Genomic DNA, 20564 nt, shown 5'->3' on the forward strand with positions numbered 1-20564 from the left:
GCCGGATTCCTCCGTCTGATGGGGCTTGCCACGACCCCCTCCTCAGCTGGACCCCCTACGCGCCAGTCGTACTCTGTGCCATCTTCCCACCCATCAGTCACCTGGGTGCCCTGTGGAGCTGCCTCTGACGGTGCGGCCAGGCTGGTGGAGGAGGCATCCCTGCCACAGTCGGGAGTCGGACGTCCAGCAGGGGTGGCCACGTCAACGACTGCACCCCAGCCGGCGGAGGATGTGCAGGCAGCAGGAGGCAGTGCAGGGGCAGAGGCACAGCAGCAGCAGCACCATGGTGGGAGCCATGAAGGCTCAGGGCCTTCGACATCGGAGGGGCAGGCATCGGCCGGAGGGCAGGAGGACCCAGGACTAAAAGTGTCTTCCGTGTGGCAGCGGTTGGGCCACGCCATAGATGCGGAGCGGCAGCGGGCGGAAGAGGCACGGCTCTCTATGGTCAGGGCGGAGAACTCCATGCAGAGGGCCCTGAGGCGGGTCGAGTGCCTCGAGGCAATCCGCAGGGCTTTGGAGGTGGACACGTCGACGGCCCTGCGGACCCTCGGGGCCATGGAGGAGGACCGCCTCCGGGACATTGAGGAGGAGTTCGATGATGCCCTGGCCCGGCACATCCAGAAGTGAGCCGTGGAACTAGCCCGCTGCCCTTGTACATAGTTATGTAGATAGTGTTAAGTTTCATTTTTGTTTTTATTTCATTTGGACCTTTTGGACATTGGCCACATTTTTGTATATAGTTTTTTTTTTTAGTTAGTGTAGTTAGTTAGGTTTCCTTTATTTGGTTGGGATAATGGACCCTGGCTTCTTGCATTGTACATAGTTGTGGACTTGTACATACTTTCTTTTTTAACATTCTCCATGGATCAATGGCTTATTATTTTTATTTCACATTGGATTTTGTTTGGTGGACATTGACTTTATACTACATTACTTTGGATTTCTATATTCTTTATTTTTTTAAGTTTTGAACGGACATGCTTCTTTTCATTTTTTTCCATTCACATTTCTGTTTCTTCATTTTTGTTTCTATTCATCTTTCCTTTAATACATTATTTTTTTGTTGAACTTCAATGTGTGGTATCTCATTGTTTTCATGCATTTCATGTTATGTGTTTTGAGAATCACTGACACCCATTGGTTGTATGTGAGGGACATGTGTTTGTTTTGGAACTTGCAATTGGTGTTCTGTGATGTAATTGCAAAATATGAGTGGGTGGATGCAAAACTCGGGTGGGTGTTTTGCATTTGGGGGCTGACCATAGAGACCAGGGATCTGGACTGTGATGACATGTTGGGTGGGGAAAATGAATTGGACATGGGTGGGGGCCTGCTGGCAGGTGCCCCACAGTGCTGGGGGGTGGGAGACATGAGTTGGACATGGGTGGGGGCCTGCTGGCAGGTGCCCCACAATGCTGGGGGGTGGGAGACATGAGTTGGACATGGGTGGGGGCCTGCTGGCAGGTGCCCCACAGTGCTGGGGGGTGGGGGTGGTGGGAGACATGAGTTGGACATGGGTGGGGGCCTGCTGGCAGGTGCCCCACAGTGCTGGGGGGTGGGAGACATGAGTTGGACATGGGTGGGGGCCTGCTGGCAGGTGCCCCACAGTGCTGGGGGGTGGGGGTGGTGGGGAACATGAGTTGGACATGGGTGGGGGCCTGGTGGAGGGTGCCCCTGGTGGCTGGGGGGTGGGGGTGCTGGGAGACATGGGTGGGGACCTGCTGGAGGGTGCCCCTGGTGGCTGGTGGGTGGGGGTGGTGGGAGACATGGGTGGGGGCCTGGTGGAGGGTGCCCCTGGTGGCTGGGGGGTGGGTGTGCTGGGAGACATGGGTGGGGGCCTGGTGGAGGGTGCCCCTGGTGGCTGGTGGGTGGGGGTGGTGGGAGACATGGGTGGGGGCCTGGTGGAGGGTGCCCCTGGTGGCTGGTGGGTGGGGGTGGTGGGAGACATGGGTGGGGGCCTGGTGGAGGCTGCCCCTGGTGGCTGGGGGGTGGGGGTGGTGGGAGACATGGGTGGGGGCCTGGTGGAGGCTGCCCCTGCACTGCTGGGGGGTGGGGGTTGTGGGAGACATGGGTGGGGGCCTGGTGGAGGGTGCCCCTGGTGGCTGGGGGGTGGGGGTGCTGGGAGACATGGGTGGGGGCCTGCTGGAGGCTGCCCCTGGTGGCTGGGGGGTGGGGGTGGTAGGAGACATGGGTGGGGGCCTGGTGGAGGCTGCCCCTGGTGGCTGGGGGGTGGGGGTGCTGGGAGACATGAGTCGGACATGGGTGGGGGCCTGCTGGAGGCTGCCCCTGGTGGCTGGGGGGTGGGGGTGCTGGGAGACATGGGTGGGGGCCTGCTGGAGGCTGCCCCTGGTGGCTGGGGGGTGGGGGTGCTGGGAGACATGGGTGGGGGCCTGCTGGAGGCTGCCCCTGGTGGCTGGGGGGTGGGGGTGCTGGGAGACATGGGTGGGGGCCTGCTGGAGGGTGCCCCTGGGGGGTGGGGGTGGTGGGAGACATGGGTGGGGGCCTGGTGGAGGCTGCCCCTGGTGGCTGGGGGGTGGGGGTGCTGGGAGACATGGGTGGGGGCCTGGTGGAGGCTGCCCCTGGTGGCTGGGGCGTGGGGGTGGTGGGAGACATGGGTGGGGGCCTGGTGGAGGGTGCCCCTGGTGGCTGGGGGTGCAGGGGGACATGCGTTGGTGGGCAGTAGTGCTAGTTGATATGTGGGTTGGCTGGTGGGCATGGGCATGGTGGATGGGGTGCCTGCAGGACATGTGCTGGGTAGGCCCCTGTGGTGTGAGCCACCTGCAGGGGCCGTGGAGGGTGTAGAGGGTACACCTGGGAGGACCCACACGTGCAATTCACGTGTGCTGCTCCCCGCACACCCCTGTAATACACATACCCCTCTCAATCGCGTGTGGAACTTCCCGCGCACCCCCGGAATACACGTACCCCACTCAATCGCGTGTGGAACTTCCCGCGCACCCCTGAAATCCACGTACCCGGCCAAATCGCGTGTGGAACTTCCCGCGCACCCCTGAAATCCACGTACCCGGCCGAATCGCGTGTGGAAATTCCCGCGCACCCCCGTAATACACGTACCCGCTTATTCGCGTGTGTAACTTCCCGCGCACCCCCGGAATACACGTACCTCGCTCAATCGCATATTTGACTTCCCGCGCACCCCCGAAATACACGTACCCCGCTCAATCCCGTGTGTAACTTCCCGCGCACCCCCGGAATACACGTACCTCGCTCAATCGCGTGTGAAACTTCCCGCGCACCCCTGAAATCCACGTACCCGGCCAAATCGCGTGTGGAACTTCCCGCGCACCCCTGAAATCCACGTACACGGCCGAATCGCGTGTGTAACTTCCCGCGCACCCCCGGAATACACGTACCTCGCTCAATCGCATATTTGACTTCCCGCGCACCCCCGAAATACACGTACCCCGCTCAATCCCGTGTGTAACTTCCCGCGCACCCCCGGAATACACGTACCTCGCTCAATCGCGTGTGGAACTTCCCGCGCACCCCTGAAATCCACGTACCCGGCCAAATCGCGTGTGGAACTTCCCGCGCACCCCTGAAATCCACGTACCCGGCCGAATCGCGTGTGTAACTTCCCGCGCACCCCCGGAATACACGTACCTCGCTCAATCGCATATTTGACTTCCCGCGCACCCCCGAAATACACGTACCCCACTCAATCCCGTGTGTAACTTCCCGCGCACCCCCGGAATACACGTACCTCGCTCAATCGCGTGTGGAACTTCCCGCGCACCCCTGAAATCCACGTACCCGGCCAAATCGCGTGTGGAACTTCCCGCGCACCCCTGAAATCCACGTACCCGGCCGATTCGCGTGTGTAACTTCCCGCGCACCCCCGGAATACACGTACCTCGCTCAATCGCATATTTGACTTCCCGCGCACCCCCGAAATACACGTACCCCGCTCAATCCCGTGTGTAACTTCCCGCGCACCCCCGGAATACACGTACCTCGCTCAATCGCGTGTGGAACTTCCCGCGCACCCCTGAAATCCACGTACCCGGCCAAATCGCGTGTGGAACTTCCCGCGCACCCCTGAAATCCACGTACCCGGCCGAATCGCGTGTGTAACTTCCCGCGCACCCCCGGAATACACGTACCTCGCTCAATCGCATATTTGACTTCCCGCGCACCCCCGAAATACACGTACCCCGCTCAATCCCGTGTGTAACTTCCCGCGCACCCCCGGAATACACGTACCTCGCTCAATCGCGTGTGGAACTTCCCGCGCACTCCTGAAATCCACGTACCCGGCCAAATCGCGTGTGGAACTTCCCGCGCACCCCTGAAATCCACGTACCCGGCCGAATCGCGTGTGGAACTTCCCGCGCACCCCCGGAATACACGTACCCCGCTCATTCGCGTATTTTACTTCCCGCGGCGCAACTTTTTTGATGCGCTGGGACTCTACCGCCTGCTTTCTTGTGGCGGCCGTGTTTCAGCTTGTGCGTGGCTTTGGCTGTGCGTGGATTTGCCCTATTCCATTCCATGAATACGTGTGGTTCGAGTGCGTGTGGGCGTTCCCTCTGCTTCCGTGCAGTACATCCCCAGTTACGCCCTTATTTTCACGTGTTGTTCCCCATTCCGCGCGTTACGCCCCATGTCCCGCCCACTTTCTGGTGTGTGCGCTGAGGTTGTGCGCTTTCACTGTGCGCGTCGCGCACCGTCGCGCACGCCTTTCGCGATGTTGCAGTGACTTGTGCGCCATGCACGGGTTTGGCGCACATCCCGCGGTGAACACGCGCAGGGACTTCCATGAATCGCACGCGTGCGTGTGCGCCTGTTTTTTTCCGCTTGCGCATGCTTGCGCATGCTTGCGCCTAGATTTTCGGCGCACGTTTGTTCCATGAATCGGCCCCTTAGTAATGAAGTGAAAGCAAAGGAAATGTTTTCCCAGCCTTTCAAATTAAAAAGGGTCTGACAATAGCTGCACTGCAGCGTAATGGGGAACGTATAGAAAACGTTGTATTTAGCAAGGAAATTAGAGGAAATGTTGCAGGCACTTCTGAACGTTGAGTGCAGCATCAAAATGGCAATGGAGGAAAATGGCACAGAAAGGTAAGTAAATGAATTGGCTGTTGATTGAATGTATGTACATGTGGAGCTTGCAGAAGTTTATTAACTTGTTTGTGTGGAGTAACTGTTGCCTAACATTTCTGTAGTGCGGGGGGGGGACAAAGCACACCTAAAGGAAACGTAATTAGAGCAGGGGGCAGGCATACCCACACCTGATTCCACTTTAGTATGATACTCCTCCCACCCTAGCACCTCCACCCTAGCACCTTCCACCACCCTATAAAAAAAATGAAACATGTTTAATTCAAGTACAAAAAATTCCTGCAACATTTATTTACCATTTTGCAATTTTTTGTACTTCCATTAAACATGTCTCATTTATTCAACTTTAATTAAACAGTGAGGGTGTTCTAATAGCTTTACAGACCTGCAGCTCGGGCCGTACCAGGCGTTATGGTCCCTCATACCTCATTAACTCTGTTTTCAGGGCCCATATTGCCCAGTACGGCCCACTATGCAGGTCTATAAAGCTATATTGTATTCCTTACATTCGGAGCAGATGATAGCCCAGTACCATCTGCTGTTCATATTGGTTCTGGAGAGGAATGTTTTAACATCAGAATGAAGATCTATCTTTTGGAGGATAATGCCAAAATGTTTCCTGAGGTGCCTAAATGCAACCAAACTATCACAGCTTAGGAATCATGATATTCTATCTATTATACATGGCAATATCTGTATGAAAGCCTGGAAATAATGTTCTTATTACAGGATAGCGGTGACATCACAACTGACCTTTAATGAGAAAATGGCATCTCAACATCTCCATAATGAGTGATTACGCTTCAGTAGTGATGTCACAAGGCTTGAGGCAGCAAAGATCAGAATTCCACTGTCATTGCAGCAGTTAATTAAAGCAGTTGCAAGCTTTTAAATTCCTTGGTTGTTAAAGAGTTTTCTCTAACACTTTACAGCGATTAATTGCCAAAGAACTATTTATGGTAGAATGTTTAATTTGTGGACTGCTAAATTTGAACACATGTGAGCAGGAAGCTGCATGTTATTGCTTATTTTAAAGTACAAAATGGAAAACGTTTTTCAATGCATTTTATTAAAATGTTGAATGTGTTTTTCGGCATCACATTCAAAGCTGCATATTAGCTTTTTTTAAATCCAAACAGATTTTACACTGGTTATATGGATGAGCAAATGGACGATCAGATCAGATTAGATTAATCAAAAGGCCAGGTATTAAAGTGGGTGATAGTGTGTGACTGTGTATTATAAGTAACAAAAATACCCCCTACCGAACATAAAAAGGATATTGATATTGAAAATCACCTCAGAGTTCCATGGCCTTATAAAGGAACTCATACTTCATCCTCTTTCCTCTATTTGGTCACAGAACTCCACAGTGACTTGCAATATTCTTATATTTTATTTAATTATTCATTTATAACATGCTTAATACCAGCATTTTGGTTTCTAAATGCAGAATTAGGATTCCTACCTCTCTGGCCCTGCGTTGTCTTGCTTCCAAGACATACGCATTGCCCCCTGGGCTATCCTTCCTCACATACAGTAGGGGGTACTTTAGCCCATATGTAAAGGAACATGGAATGTTAATGACAGCTCTCCCTGAACGATAGGAATTGTCGCTCGACAAACATTGGATTTTCTTTCTGGCAGTGGTAGTTTACGAAGACACATCTTAATGAAACGGCCGCTGATCACAATAAAGGTATATATATAGATACACAGTTTGATGTGTTTCTTTTTCTTTTCAAGTGGGAAAGACTTCTAACCTCTTCAACCTGTATTAGTTTGGTGGATGGTTCTCATAGTATTAGTCATGCTTTATCCAAAACGCTCTCCATGACCTAGGGATTCAAAATCAGTATGTATATGTTCTACTCTATCTGTGCTGTGATAATCAAATTACAATAATGGGTCTTATAAATCTGGATGCATATTAGGTAAGGAGGGGACAATCAAGAGTGTATAACATGTCTGATATGTCTTTTTAGTAAGCTTAGGTTTTCACTTTTTCTCGCCAGAGGGATTCAGTGACCAATTGACTGAAGTGAGCTAAGTAGGTAAACATGTCCTTTGAACATTATTTGAGGTCTGAAAGCTGTAGGTAAGAAGGTTGTGTTTGATGTTATTGGTCAAACGTTCTGCCTAATTCTTGTGGTAGAATATCAACATTGCAAAGGAAGGAATCATTTTCTTACTTTAAGGATTTGCCCAATTAGCATCTATTCTGCCCAGATCGGAAAACTGAAATGCTGCCTTTAATATTACACTGGGCAAGTTGAATGTTTGTCACCTAATCCATTTCAATCATTAACACAATCATTAACTGGGGAAGGTAAAGCACACTTACATTGTGAAAGAGAAATAAAAGATAAGATTGTTTTAGAGGGGAAATTCCAGCATTGTCCTTCATTGAGAAAATGCAGAATTTTGCAGTTGATGCAGTGTGAAATGGCCAATCACTCACAATTTTTCTCGCATAATTCAATTATGAAGTTCTAAATGATAAGACATCTTGGAGTAAGAAAAATGCACTCATTTGGAAGATTGCCAAGTTATGATGTGGCTGGCAATAATTACTATCCAGGTCATTTGCAGCAGCCTTTCTGATTGACTAATTGTGGAGCCTTAATGAATGGAAAGACTCCAAATTATCTGAATTTTTCTCTCTGATCTGGCCAGATCCATGTTGCATACCCCACATCTGCCAGCCCGCCCTCGCAACAATGTGCCATGGGCCGGCTGTATGGTTCCTGGGTACTAGCATCTATAGACCTCTCAGTGAAGGTTTTTATGAGCTGGTTACTTTGCCAACGGAACGTGTTAAGGACCCCTGCATCACGCAAGACCCAAGCCCATTAACAGCCGGTAAAGCGCCCCACGCCTCAAGGCTTAAGAAAGACTACATTCAGAAAAGATTGTAATATTGAAGTAAGGATTTTGCATAATGAATGATGAATAAATGGATTGGTAGTTCTTCCAATGATCTTTGATAGTTTTCTGCCACCATTACAATAACAATCCCTTGTGTAGGCTTTCCATAAAAACTAAATGCACATGTGATGTCATCAATGAGATTTGTGATGGCATCTTTGATGTCATGGGTCCTAGTCCTTGCACTGCACGCTAGTGGCGTGAGTTATGGCTGCTTAGCTTACCATATTGGGGAATTTCAGAAGGGGTTTTCGGTTTTACCTGTAACCATAACGTCCCTGTAACAACGTTTTTCCATTGAATTTCATAGGATTTTGCTAGTACAACTTAACCATAACGTCCCTTGAACAATGTTTTTTGTTAGTGAATATACATAAATATATGTGGGGATGAGTGCATATGTGTCTGCGGGGAATGTAGGGGATAAGGTAGGGTGTATGCAGGTTCATGGAGCATATGGGAAACCCCCCATTTAAAAAGAAACACAAAATGAAGTTGACTTAGAAGAGTCGAACTAGAAGGTCACAAACTAACTGTGGTCGATGTAATAACAGAGAAGCCTTTTGTGCATTAAAGTTAGGTTTTCTAGGGTATTTTGTACATTAGGTGGATGCTTGGTAGGTTTTCTGTGCATTACATTGTAGTTTTCCCAGCTCGAATTCAGTCTTAGTTGCAGTCCAGCTCCTTGACCAGACCATCTAAGAAGCTCCATCTGTGGGGGTTTTATGGATGACTAGTTTGATATTCTCATAGGATGGTGATGCTAACTTTCTGTTGTGCCCAGCGATAGGAGGGACAAGGTAGATACTAAACAATGAGCTGAGATGAAGGTAAAACCTATGGATAATGTTATCTGCAAAGGAAGGAAAGGGGCCTCCATCGCCTGCTATGATAGACCATTCAAGAAGAAATTAAACTTGGTCATGGAAGAAGGCATGGCCCTGCCAGCTTGTGCCAACCTCTGCAATTCAGACAGTAGTCAACTGTGCCTGGTGTGGGAGAGAGTTTCAACAAGACCAACACAGCCCTATTACCCTTGTTCACCATCTCGCTAGGGTGTCCTGGACATTGATCAAAGCTGACTCAATCCCAAGCCATTGCAGGAGCCTTGACATAACCTTTTCTCTGGGAAGGATTGCAGTTGTTCAAATATAACTTTCTAGAGAATCTTGGACATTTTGGGGAAATTGTCCTATAACCAGCCACTATACCAGGTATGTCAATTGACCAAAATACCAGGGGTAGCGGAAGTGACATCACATGTTCAGTGCCACCAGGAAGAGATGTTGCATGACCTTTGACCCAAGTGGAATCACAGGAAGTGACATACCCATAAATATAATTGCGATGAATAGCAGTTACTTAAGCAGACAAAAGACTATCTTGGTTTGCAACCACATTTTTTCTACAGAGCTGCTTCTGATGCCAGTTACAGCCTGATATTCCAGGGGAAATTGTTATGCTTTATAACAGATCCACATTCCAGACAATGCAAAGGGCAAATTCTCATATGCAGAAACTGCACTCTTATGCCTATTATGCCCACATACGCAGGGATAGTCATATTTGTGAAGTACAGCCTCCCATTTCCAGAGGCTTCAATTGCATGCCAAGTGCTACATGCAAGGTGCCAATGTTGCCCCTTTACGCCATGCTTCACTGGTATAGTCTCAATAAGCAGGTTACAGAGGTACAGGCACAGGTACATTCATCATTGACTAGGTCTGGCCTCCATTTCTTCATAAATTCGATCTATTTGTGGTCAATGTCTCACAGGCACAGCAAAGGCACCTTCATGCTTGCAACTTCCACCATTTTATGGAAGCACAGCATCAAATGCACCAATAACGCTATTGAATGCTTCATAGACACAGCAGTCTTCATAAGTAATGTGCAACCTCCCATATCCAATTGCTGACATAATTTACCTAACAAGTACCACACTAGTACCACCCAATCCCAATTAATATTTCATATGCAGGGCAGAATCACAGTAGGTAAGTTTCAGACTCACATCTACATGTGCTCCCATCAGCAATGGCTCCATATCGACTGCTGTGAAATAAAGCAGTTAGAGCTGCGGAGTCCTCTTTTTTAGGGGGCTGTGTGGCAAAGGACTACTATGAATCTATAAGACAAAGAAAAATACCACAAAAACAGCTACCCGCCTACACACGTGCCAGGTGTGTTTAGTTGCACAACGTGCTACCTTTCATGTCGGGCAATTATTTGCGACAGAAAACATAGAGATATACATATTTTAATTCATGGATACAAAACACTTAGAACATTTTTATATTAAAACAAAGAGAGACAAAAATGCATTTTTTTACACATAACATTCCATAAAAGAACCTATACTGAAAATCAATTGTCTTGATCAGTTGGTTTGAACTGAACACATTTGTCAGATACTGGTGATGTAGTGAGGTTAGTAAACATATAAAGTGACATCTTGTTATTAAATGAAACCTTAATACAATTCACTATCTTTAACTTTGTCAATTTTTCTGTCCTTGACTTTGTCGACACCAAAGAGTGTGTTTCTGGGTCCTGGCGAGAGATGGTTAAACAGGCTCAGTAGCTAGTTATTTAATGCTATCAGGCATGTGTCGGACCCCTCTTCAGGACTTGATTTATATAGATCTCCCAAATTAGAATTTCAGAAATAGTTCATTGGTTAATTTCTTAAAAACCAAACGAAAAAAACGTGTTGGTAACAAGATAAAAACACAGTGTAATGTCTCTATGTGTGTGCACATGCAACTAATTCAACTTACCTTTTCGTAGTTTATTTGGCGTGTGTGGCCCTGATTTTTGAACAAATGCGGACAGGATTCACTGATCCCAACTGTGATTTCTTCTCAGAAATTTGAAAACTGCAACAAACCAAGATGATTTTTTTTAAAAGTTTGTTTTCTCTTTTACGCTACATTCATTAGAAGACAGAGGTTAAAAAAAGACTGACAACAGAGCCACCTAAATGAGCCAAATCGAGTTCATATCTGAAGCGGTATAGACTGCCTTTGAGTGTTTGTCTTTTATATTACATTCGTTAGAAAGCGGAATTTCATAAAAGAAATAGCGGGGAGGCCGACGAAAGGAGCCAAGTCGAGTTCATATCAAAAGTGATACCAACTGCCTTCGAATTGATTATATTGCACTTTTGTTTTAAGCATTCTTTATTAATGAAATGCTACATGTTCTTAAAAAGGGGAGGAACATACCTCTTAATCTAAGCGAAGATATGCTACGATATAGCTTCATTCGTGGATGCACATATCAAGTATGCAGTGTTTTTCGTATTGTAGATTAGAATTTGCCTAGTTTGTTGAAAGAAATACGGAGGTGTAACAGTCCGTATGTAGCTAACAAAATAGTACTGTTTACATATCACAAAGGCGTGATCTGAGTACTTACATTTACTGCTTTTCAAGGGGCTTGCTTGATCACAAGCGTTGTTGCTTCCACTCGAGATGAACACGGGTCGTTACTGCTGGGTTCACTTTCACTCACGTTTGAAAAAGGCTAGACTCGCTGTATTTATAAATTCATCTAATCGCGGCCGCCATCTTGGAAGGAAAAATGGCAGACGCGGCCGGAATACAGAAGAGAAACGGGCTGCAATGCCCCAATAAACTGAGAAAAAAGATATTCTGCAGTAGAATAAAGCATCATACTTGCAAGCATTAAATAGAATTGCTTTATTATGCTTTGATACTACTCTATTTATTATTTCAAAAAGACTGTTGAAAAATGTTCATTGCATTGTGTGACATTTCCATGCAATATTGTACACTCTTCAGGGATAGAGCAAGAAAAAGTTGTGTTGTGAACATGCACATTTGATGAGCTCAGCATGCACTAATGAGTGCCTTTCGTGTGCTTCATAAATGTCACTTGTGCAAAAGAGTTATTTGTGTAAAAACAAACTCCATTCAATTCCGATGTTAAGGCCAGCCTGAACAGTGTTTAGATTGTAAATCCACTTCTGTTCAAGCTGCCTCAGCTTTCGGTCGCGGTCTCCTCCACGAGGGTGTGGTGGAACTGTTTGAATAATATACCATTCAATATCTTCACAGGTGTGTTTTGCTTTTACAAAATGAGCAACTAAATGTTTCTCCGGAACTGAAAATTTAACACATGACCTATGTTCGCAGGTCTTTTTGACTTCCCAATGTAAATTAATTTACACGGGCAAATGATAGCATAAATTGCCCATGCTGTATTGCAATTGGTGAAGGCTTTTAAGTGCCATGTTAGGCCCTTTAAGTTGACAGTTTTCACGTTTTTTGTCAAACGACACACCGAACAGTTACCACATTTAAAGTGACCGCTCAGTGGTGGCAAATGCCACAGTGTAGCTTGTTGTTGTGCTGAGGTTATTTTTGGCAACTGGTATGTATGTACTAATTTGTCTTGTAAATTGGGCATACGCTTGAACGCAAATCGGGGTTTGTTTATAGAAAAATCTTCAGTTTTTTAGGATGCAGCGACGAAGGTCGTTGCTATTTGGGGAGAACGTGGAGACACATGTTATTTTATCTTCTTGTACTCTATGGGGTTTCTCCAGGCATTGGTTTCTGTTTGTATTCCTTGCTCTTTTAAGTGATTGTCAGATCATGTGAGATGGATATCCTCGTTCTTTTAGTTTTTGCGACATGTGACTACTATGAAGGTCAAAGTCCTCCTTGGTGGAGCAATTACGCCTGATGCGTAAGAATTGACCAAAGGGAAGATTTTCCCGCAATGATTGCGGATGAAAGCTTTTATATGACAACAATGTGTTTTTATCTGTTGGCTTTTTGTATAGAGTGGTTCTTAATGAGTCTTGAGCTGTTTTATAAATTTCTAAATCTAGAAAGGCTATTTTCTGATGGTTGAAGCTCATGGTGAAATTTATGCATGGGCTTTGTATGTTTATCCACTCAAGAAATTCTGTCAAAGTTGTTTCACTTCCATGCCATAAAAGGAACACTTCATCTATATACCGATGCCAAGCTTTGATGTTTAACTGGAAAGGGTTGCTTTCATGATACACAGAATTTAATTCTAAGTTGTCCATAAATAAGTTCGCTAAATCGGGAGCAAAGGTAGCACCCATGCTTGTTCCGTGTAGCTGTTGGTAGAATTTATCTTCCACCATAAAGAAGTTGTTGACCAGCGCTATTCTAATGCATTCGCAAATGAACTCGGACAGGACTGAAAGGTCCTCTCTGGTTTCGAGGTACGAAAAAATCACTTGAATGCATTGTAATTGTGGAATACTGGTGTAGAGAGACTCCACATCTAGAGTAACTAAAATATTGTTTGCGTCCGTAGCAAGTTCATCAATGATCTTAATCATGTGCGTGGTGTCCTGAACACACAACCTCATTTTTAATACAAAGGGTCTAAGGAATGAATCTGTGTAGATTGATAATGGTTCAAGTAGTGAACCGATAGCAGCTACTATGGGGCGCCCTGGTGGTTGACTGGCATTTTTATGAATTTTAGGCAAACAATATAAGGCTGGGGTGGTGGGTTGACTTTTAGTGAGAAAAGCTTTTTCTTCCTCGTCTATCCACCTCTCGTGTAGTGCATGAGACAGAAGGCTGCTGATTTCATCCCGTATGATGGTAGTTGGGTTTCCTGGCAGCTGTTTATAGAATGTTTTGTTTGTCAATTGTTTATGAACTTCATTATTATATTGTTGAGTATCCCACAGTACCACACCTCCTCCTTTATCCACCGGCTTAATGACGAATAAGTCATTATTTTCTAAATTAACAAGAGCTAGCTTTTCTTCTTTTGATAGATTGTTAATGCATCTGTTTTTGGTTTTAACGAGAGTTCTCATCTCTCGAAGAATTCTGTTCTCGAAACTGATGATTTCAGGCGAAATCATTGAGATTGGTGGGATGAAGGAGGACGGAAGTTTGAGGCCTGTGGCACTCGATCTCTTATCAGATATAAGTTCTTTGTCACGGAAAAAGTATTTCAGTCTTACAATGCGAAAGAAGTTGCGCATCTCTGTTTCTGTTTTAAACAGATCAGCATTATTAGTAGGCACAAATGATAAGCCTTTACTAAGAAGTCTGATTTCGATCGGTGTGAGCGTGTGTTTACTCAAATTGAAAATTGGAATTCCCAATTTTGGAATTACCAAGTTTGGGGTGGCGGTTGCCATTGGCGAGTACGCATTCCATGATTGCCTGGTTGCCGCATTCTCCCTCGTCTGCCCCGTCCTTGAAAAAACTGGCCTTGTGAAGAACCGCCTCCCTTGTTGGGAGCATTGTTCCCAGAATCTGAACCACTACTGTTACTTGAATTTGAAAAGGAAACACATTTGTTGTATTGTCTAGGCCAGTTAGGGCCTCTTGAAAGGCCTTGATTAGCATTCATTGATTGGTAAAAACCTGGAACCAAATATGGGTAAGTGATCTCTTCCCTATAATTTTGTATATCTTTTTTCAATTTCCAAATTTTTTTGTCTAGGGTGAATGTTTTGAATTTCACCATTTCCTCTTGTAATTTGTCAAGCAGTGTTTTAGTTTCTGGAATCATGGATTCGTCTAGGATCTTTTTTTCTAGGATGGCTAGATCTTTTTTCTGTTGTTTTGCCTCCTCTTCTGCTGTCGAAATAACTAGAATGACCCAATCCCTTCAGCATTTGTTGCCCACCCCGCTGAACCCAACCATAAACCTCGGGTTATCTAAAAAGACCCGGGGGATGTTTTTTACCTGGAGCCCCTCTGGGATGACTCCCGCTTTTAGGTACTCGACCATAAGTTGGCCATGGGACTCAGTTCGAATGAGTTTCTTTTTCTTTTGTGTCAACAGGTCTAAGTCATTGGTAGTTGGGGGTGGAGCAGCAGCTGCATTCGGGGTGGGTGTATCTAGCATTGACGGAAGGTCAAAGAATTTTTTGTATTCATCATCGGAAAATGATAAGATATTTACATTCTCCATTGTTAATTACTTTAAGCTCAACCAACCAAAGGGGTTGTCCGATATAGTGAAATAAAGCAGTTAGAGCTGCAGAGTCCTCTTTTTTAGGGGGCTGTGTGGCGAAGGACTACTGTGAATCTATAAGACAAAGAAAAATACCACAAAAACAGCTACCCGCCTACACACTTGCCAGGTGTGTTTAGTTGCACAACGTGCTACCTTTCATGTCGGTCAATTATTTGCGACAGAAAACATAGAGATATACATATTTTAATTCATGGATACAAAACACTTAGAAAAATGTTATATTAAAACAAAGAGAGACAAAAATGCATTTTGTTTACACATAACATTCCATAAAAGAACCTATACTGAAAATCAATTGTCTTGATCAGTTGGTTTGAACTGAACACATTCGTATCCATAACATTCATCAGATACTGGTGATGTAGTGAGGTTAGTAAACATATAAGGTGACATCTTGTTATTAAATGAAACCTTAATACAATTCACTATCTTTGACTTTGTCAATTTTTCTGTCCTTGACTTTGTCGACACCAAAGAGTGTGTTTCTGGGTCCTGGCGAGAGATGGTTAAACAGGCTCAGTGGCTAGTTATTTAATGCTATCAGGCATGTGTCGGACCCGTCTTCAGGACTTGATTTATATAGATCTCCCAAATTAGAATTTCAGAAATAGTTCATTGGTTAATTTCCTAAAAACCAACGAAAAAAATGTGTTGGTAACAAGATAAAAACACAGTGTAATGTCTCTATGTTGTTGCGCCAAACTTAGTGAAGTTTTATTAAAGATTAAATTTGTGATTTCAGCTTGCATGTTGAAAATCAATTTAATCTGTAGCACTAAAGGTAAAATGTAAAACAGTCCATGTTATTACTCAACACGTGTTTCCCCTCCTTTATATGTAAGATGGTTCATCAGGAGAGTCAAAATTAAAGAACATCAGCTAGTTTAACTATTAAGTGTCGGTTTTCATAACTCAATATTCACTCCATAATTGCCTGTAGCACTAAAGTGGTACACCTCTTGACTTTTCTCTTAGCTTGGGCCATTCATATCAAGACCTACCCCACTTGCATAGGTCATCAACATTGTCTTCCCACCGCAAACATACTTAAGGTGAGAGCCCCTACAATGTTCTCCTTAATGAAAGCCCTTCCACATTCAACATCCCACATAGAACTAACAAAATATGTTTGAGAGACCCACTCAGGGGGGGCACAAATAGACATGAACATTCTTATAAATTATAAGTAGTGCTCAGCTAAACCTAGAAATGCTCTAAGGTGCTCTTTGTTCTTTGGAGCAGGTGCCTTTAATAATGCATCCCCTAAACTCCAAGTAGGAGGGAAATAATGTCTTGCACTTAGGGCAAAGGAATGGCGATCAACCCAAATGTTGTTAGTCAAGGATCTGAGATCTACACACATTCTTATATTTCCATCAGCTTTCCGTGCAATAACTACCGGAGACACCCACTCATACGCTTCTATTTGCTCAATAATCTTGATCTGATACAGCTTATCTAGCTCCTCTTTGAGCTTCCCTTTCAGTGCAAAGGGTACCGGCCTAACCTTGTGAACTAACAGCTTAGCCCCCTTCTTGACAATTATTTTGTGACTGAAACCCTACAAACACCCTATTTGGTCAGAAAACACATTCTTAAATGGAGTACAGAAATCATGTTCTTCAAACATGACTGGCTCAATGGCATTCGGAATAAGTATATCCTTTTGATGCTTCCAGCTCAACAAGGATAGGCCTTTGTCAGCTACATACAAAACAGCATTGATTGTCCTGTCTTTAAACACAATGTCCACTGACATGGACCCCAATATTTTAAAAGAAGTGCCTCCATACCCTTTTGGACATATGCCAGGAGTGCTCAAATCAAAAAGGGCAAAGCCCAATTGCTGGAAAATATCTACACCCACCACAGTGTATCTCAAACCAGAATCTGCCATCATGTTCAGTTCATGCCCATCTATTCTCACAATGCACCACAGGGCATCCACATCCTCCCATCAACTGTGGTTAAAAGTAGATCTCCTATGCCTTCCTGGAAAAGACTGTCCTCTTCCAAGTACCTTACTTCACCACTCTGTTGAAGTGCTCAACCATGCCATTCTGTCTTGGACAGTGTAACGCCGTCGTCTCATGATGCACGGACACCTTTATCAACCACTCCAACACCACCCTGAACAAAAATGAACTTCATTGTCCATCAACAATACTGAAGGGAACCCCTCAGTTCTGAATACCTCATCCAAGAATTTCACTACTGAGTTGGCGCAGAGACCAACTCAGTAATGAAATTCTTGGATGTGGTATTCAGAGCTGAAGGGTTCCCTTCAGTATTGCTGATAGACAATGGAGTTCAGAGTGGTGAAGGGAACGCTTCAGTTGGCCAAGTTGTCAAAATTATGCATTGAAGAGTTAATATATGACATGGTATTGGCATATAGGACAGCGCCCCACTCCACCAGAGGCGTTTGTGGCTTTGAGAGGCAGGAAGCATATTTGTGAATTGACACCAGAGTGATTAGCGATGTCTGTTCTGGTCAAGATAAATCAAAACACAGCAGAAAAGTGCGAAGAGAGGTAGAAACGCTGGTTTGATAGTATGAAACTTCTTTGCGCACACTTATTTAAGGTAGGTGATAAGGTTTGGGTAAGAAACCCAAGTTTGAGGGGAGGAGGTTTTCCATACTTGTCTCCCCCGCAGAAGATTATGGAAGTCTTATGCACTGTGGTGGTATTTGATGATGGAATGAAATGGAAACCAGAGGCAAGTGGTCAAATGCCATGAAGCCAAAGAGGGCTGCTATGTGAGCAAAGAAAGAAACCGGGCATGGCTGTTGATTTCCAGAATGGAGAGAATGCCTGCAGTGGTGGCACCACTCTATTTGATGCAAATGGGAATACGTGTGGAGAGGCAGAGTTCATAGTGAAAGAAGGTGGCGTGGTTAGTGAGCAAGCAAGGCAGAGGGATTTGGAGGTTGGGAGTGATTCAGAGGTTGGTGAGTGAGCAAGGAGGGGTGACTCAGAGGATTAGGGTGATGTTGGCTGTGGGTTTCCAAAGGCCCCGAGGGATGAGGAGTCATCAGTGTGGAGAAATTCGTCGGAGAGAATGACATTGGCCATGGAGCACAAATACAGTGAATTACATATAAGTACAAAGACTTTGTTTTGAGTTTGTTTGGTTAAAGGAGAAAGTGTGTAGTATGGTCCCGCTTGATGATCAGGCCACGCAGGATGCATTCTTGGTAGCTGCACCGTCAGCCGGGTCACTGCTGCCCGCTCATGCCTGACCCCACAGAGAGCATCCTTTGAATGCTATCTGTGCGGTGGGCGTGCAGGGAGATGGTAGTGACACTGGCAGGCGGCAGTTGTATGGGCGTGGTGCAGCTCCCATGCTGGAGAGAAAGAATGCATAATAAAGGACTCCAGATTTGTTTTGGTGGCGCCCCGGCAAGAGCCTCTTCCTTACTGCCTGGGAGACTACAGCTGCCCGCATGGACCCACCGCTATCAGTGTGACACCAGGAGTTCACTGGAAGCATAGCAACATCGTCATATGTCATCATTATGCTCTGTCTCCTGTTTTGGTGGCCTTCCAAGATTTTACTGTACTGCATCACATTAATGCATTGAGTATAGCCACCACAATATATTATTGTAATTACATATGGTGCCGTACATGCATAGATATCCAGACTAAGACATGCTGGTCTAGTGGTTTCAAAGATAGGCGCCAAGAGAGACCGGGTGATCTGATGCAAAGCCGACTGCACACAAAGCACGTAAGGAGACGCTGGTTGCCATCTGGCAAACTGCTTTTGACTTCAAGGTACCTGCTTAGCCTTTGCTCATTATGTTTCCCGTTATTTAGGTATTTAGAAGGTAAGACAGGGTGATCATTTTTTTCTGTTTTAGCCAATTATATAAACTCTACAATCCAGGGGTTCTTCAGTAAGCCCCTTCACAGACTACTTCTAGTAGTATCATCAGAGAACTTTAGTTTTTCTCTTGGAATGCACAATAGTTAAAGCAGCGAGATCCGCCTGATTCATGGAATTATTTGCGTGAAAAACGCAGATTTGCGCGCCTTTCTGCCCGAAAATCCCTGTTTGAAGTATGGGGATTTTCGGGCAGAAAGGCGTGCAAATCTGCGGTTTTCACGCTAATAATTCCATGAATCAGGTTAAAGGATACAGGTCGATGAGGCTGTAATCATTTTGATCCTTACACTGACCACAGCTCTACCTTCCTGGGAAACAAACAGGATTCCTCACCAGATGGCTCTTGCTAGACTCTACAGGAAGACAGGTAACTGTTCCCATGTGCCACTTGTGGAATTGCTTATGTCATCACACACCCTTCAGGACCGTTTCTAAACACACCATTATTGTCACCCTGCCCAGCTCCTGTGTGGGTGATCCGGAATCAGGGATATGAAAAGGAACTCAACCAATAAGTCGCCCGTGCCTTTATAGGCATTCCCTTTCCCTGTATGTTAGACCAGGGATGGGGATGAGTGATAGAGACAGCGGTGAACACATTCCACGGTTTCTAAGGACGCTCTCAGCAAATTAGACTGGGAAACCAGACATCCATCTCCTCTGTGGCATGCGGTCCGTCTTCTGTCACTCGCAACACAACAGACAACAATACAGTGGTGTCTCATACAACCCCAGTAAAGTTCAACATTCCCGATGCAAATCTTCTACTCCCATTGTTGTTACAGGCTTGCATTACCTGTGGACTGCTTTTGTCCCCTAACCATTGAGGATAATAGTGCACCTGAAGTAAGCTGATATACATCCCATGCCTTTGTTGCCAGCCTGTCACTTAAGTGATATGATATGATAGGTTATTTATAACGCGCTTAATACCCAGAGGTTTTTAAGCGTGGACCCGGGGATCGAACCTGTGTTGCTCTGTGTCGTCTTGTTTCTAAGGCGAGCACGCTGCCGCGGAGTTATCCTCCCGAGCATTTCAATTCTGGGCCTAGGATATGTATATATGAAAGGCTAAGGTTGCCTGAGCAAAATAGAGACTGGGAATGTTCATGCATACATGAAGCCGTGTATCCAGGCATGCACACAGTCCCGGCTCATGTCTCTGTAACCTCACAGGAGCTCATACCACCACAGCACACCCACATAGTCCCAAGATCTGTGGCTGAACTACACCCACACTGTCCCACAACCCAGAGTGGAACCCTAGCACCTCCACACAGACCAGAGCCCAAAGGCCTGGAATCTGAGGTAGAGCCACACACAGAGACATGGAACCTGGAGAGGAGCTCCAGTGCTGCTATGTAGCTCCAGGACGCAGAGCATGGCCACACCCACATAGCCCCATGCCCCACAGCAGTGCCCCAGAGCACTGACACATTAGGCCTCATTCCGAGATTGGAGGTAGTCATGGCGCTATTTGCGCCATGACTGCTTCCAATATCGGTACCGGCACTGATCTCTTTCAATGGGGACTTACCGGCGTAGTCCGACCTTTGCGGGACCGGTAAGTTTCCATTGAAAAAACCATTCCCCATTCCCATTTGAGCCCCCATAGGGCTCAATGGGAAGGGGGAAGTAGCTAA

Source organism: Ambystoma mexicanum, chromosome 4q, assembly GCF_040938575.1.
Source record: "Ambystoma mexicanum isolate Mex_15411 chromosome 4q, UKY_AmexF1_1, whole genome shotgun sequence".
Classification (NCBI taxonomy): Eukaryota; Metazoa; Chordata; class Amphibia; order Caudata; family Ambystomatidae; genus Ambystoma; species Ambystoma mexicanum.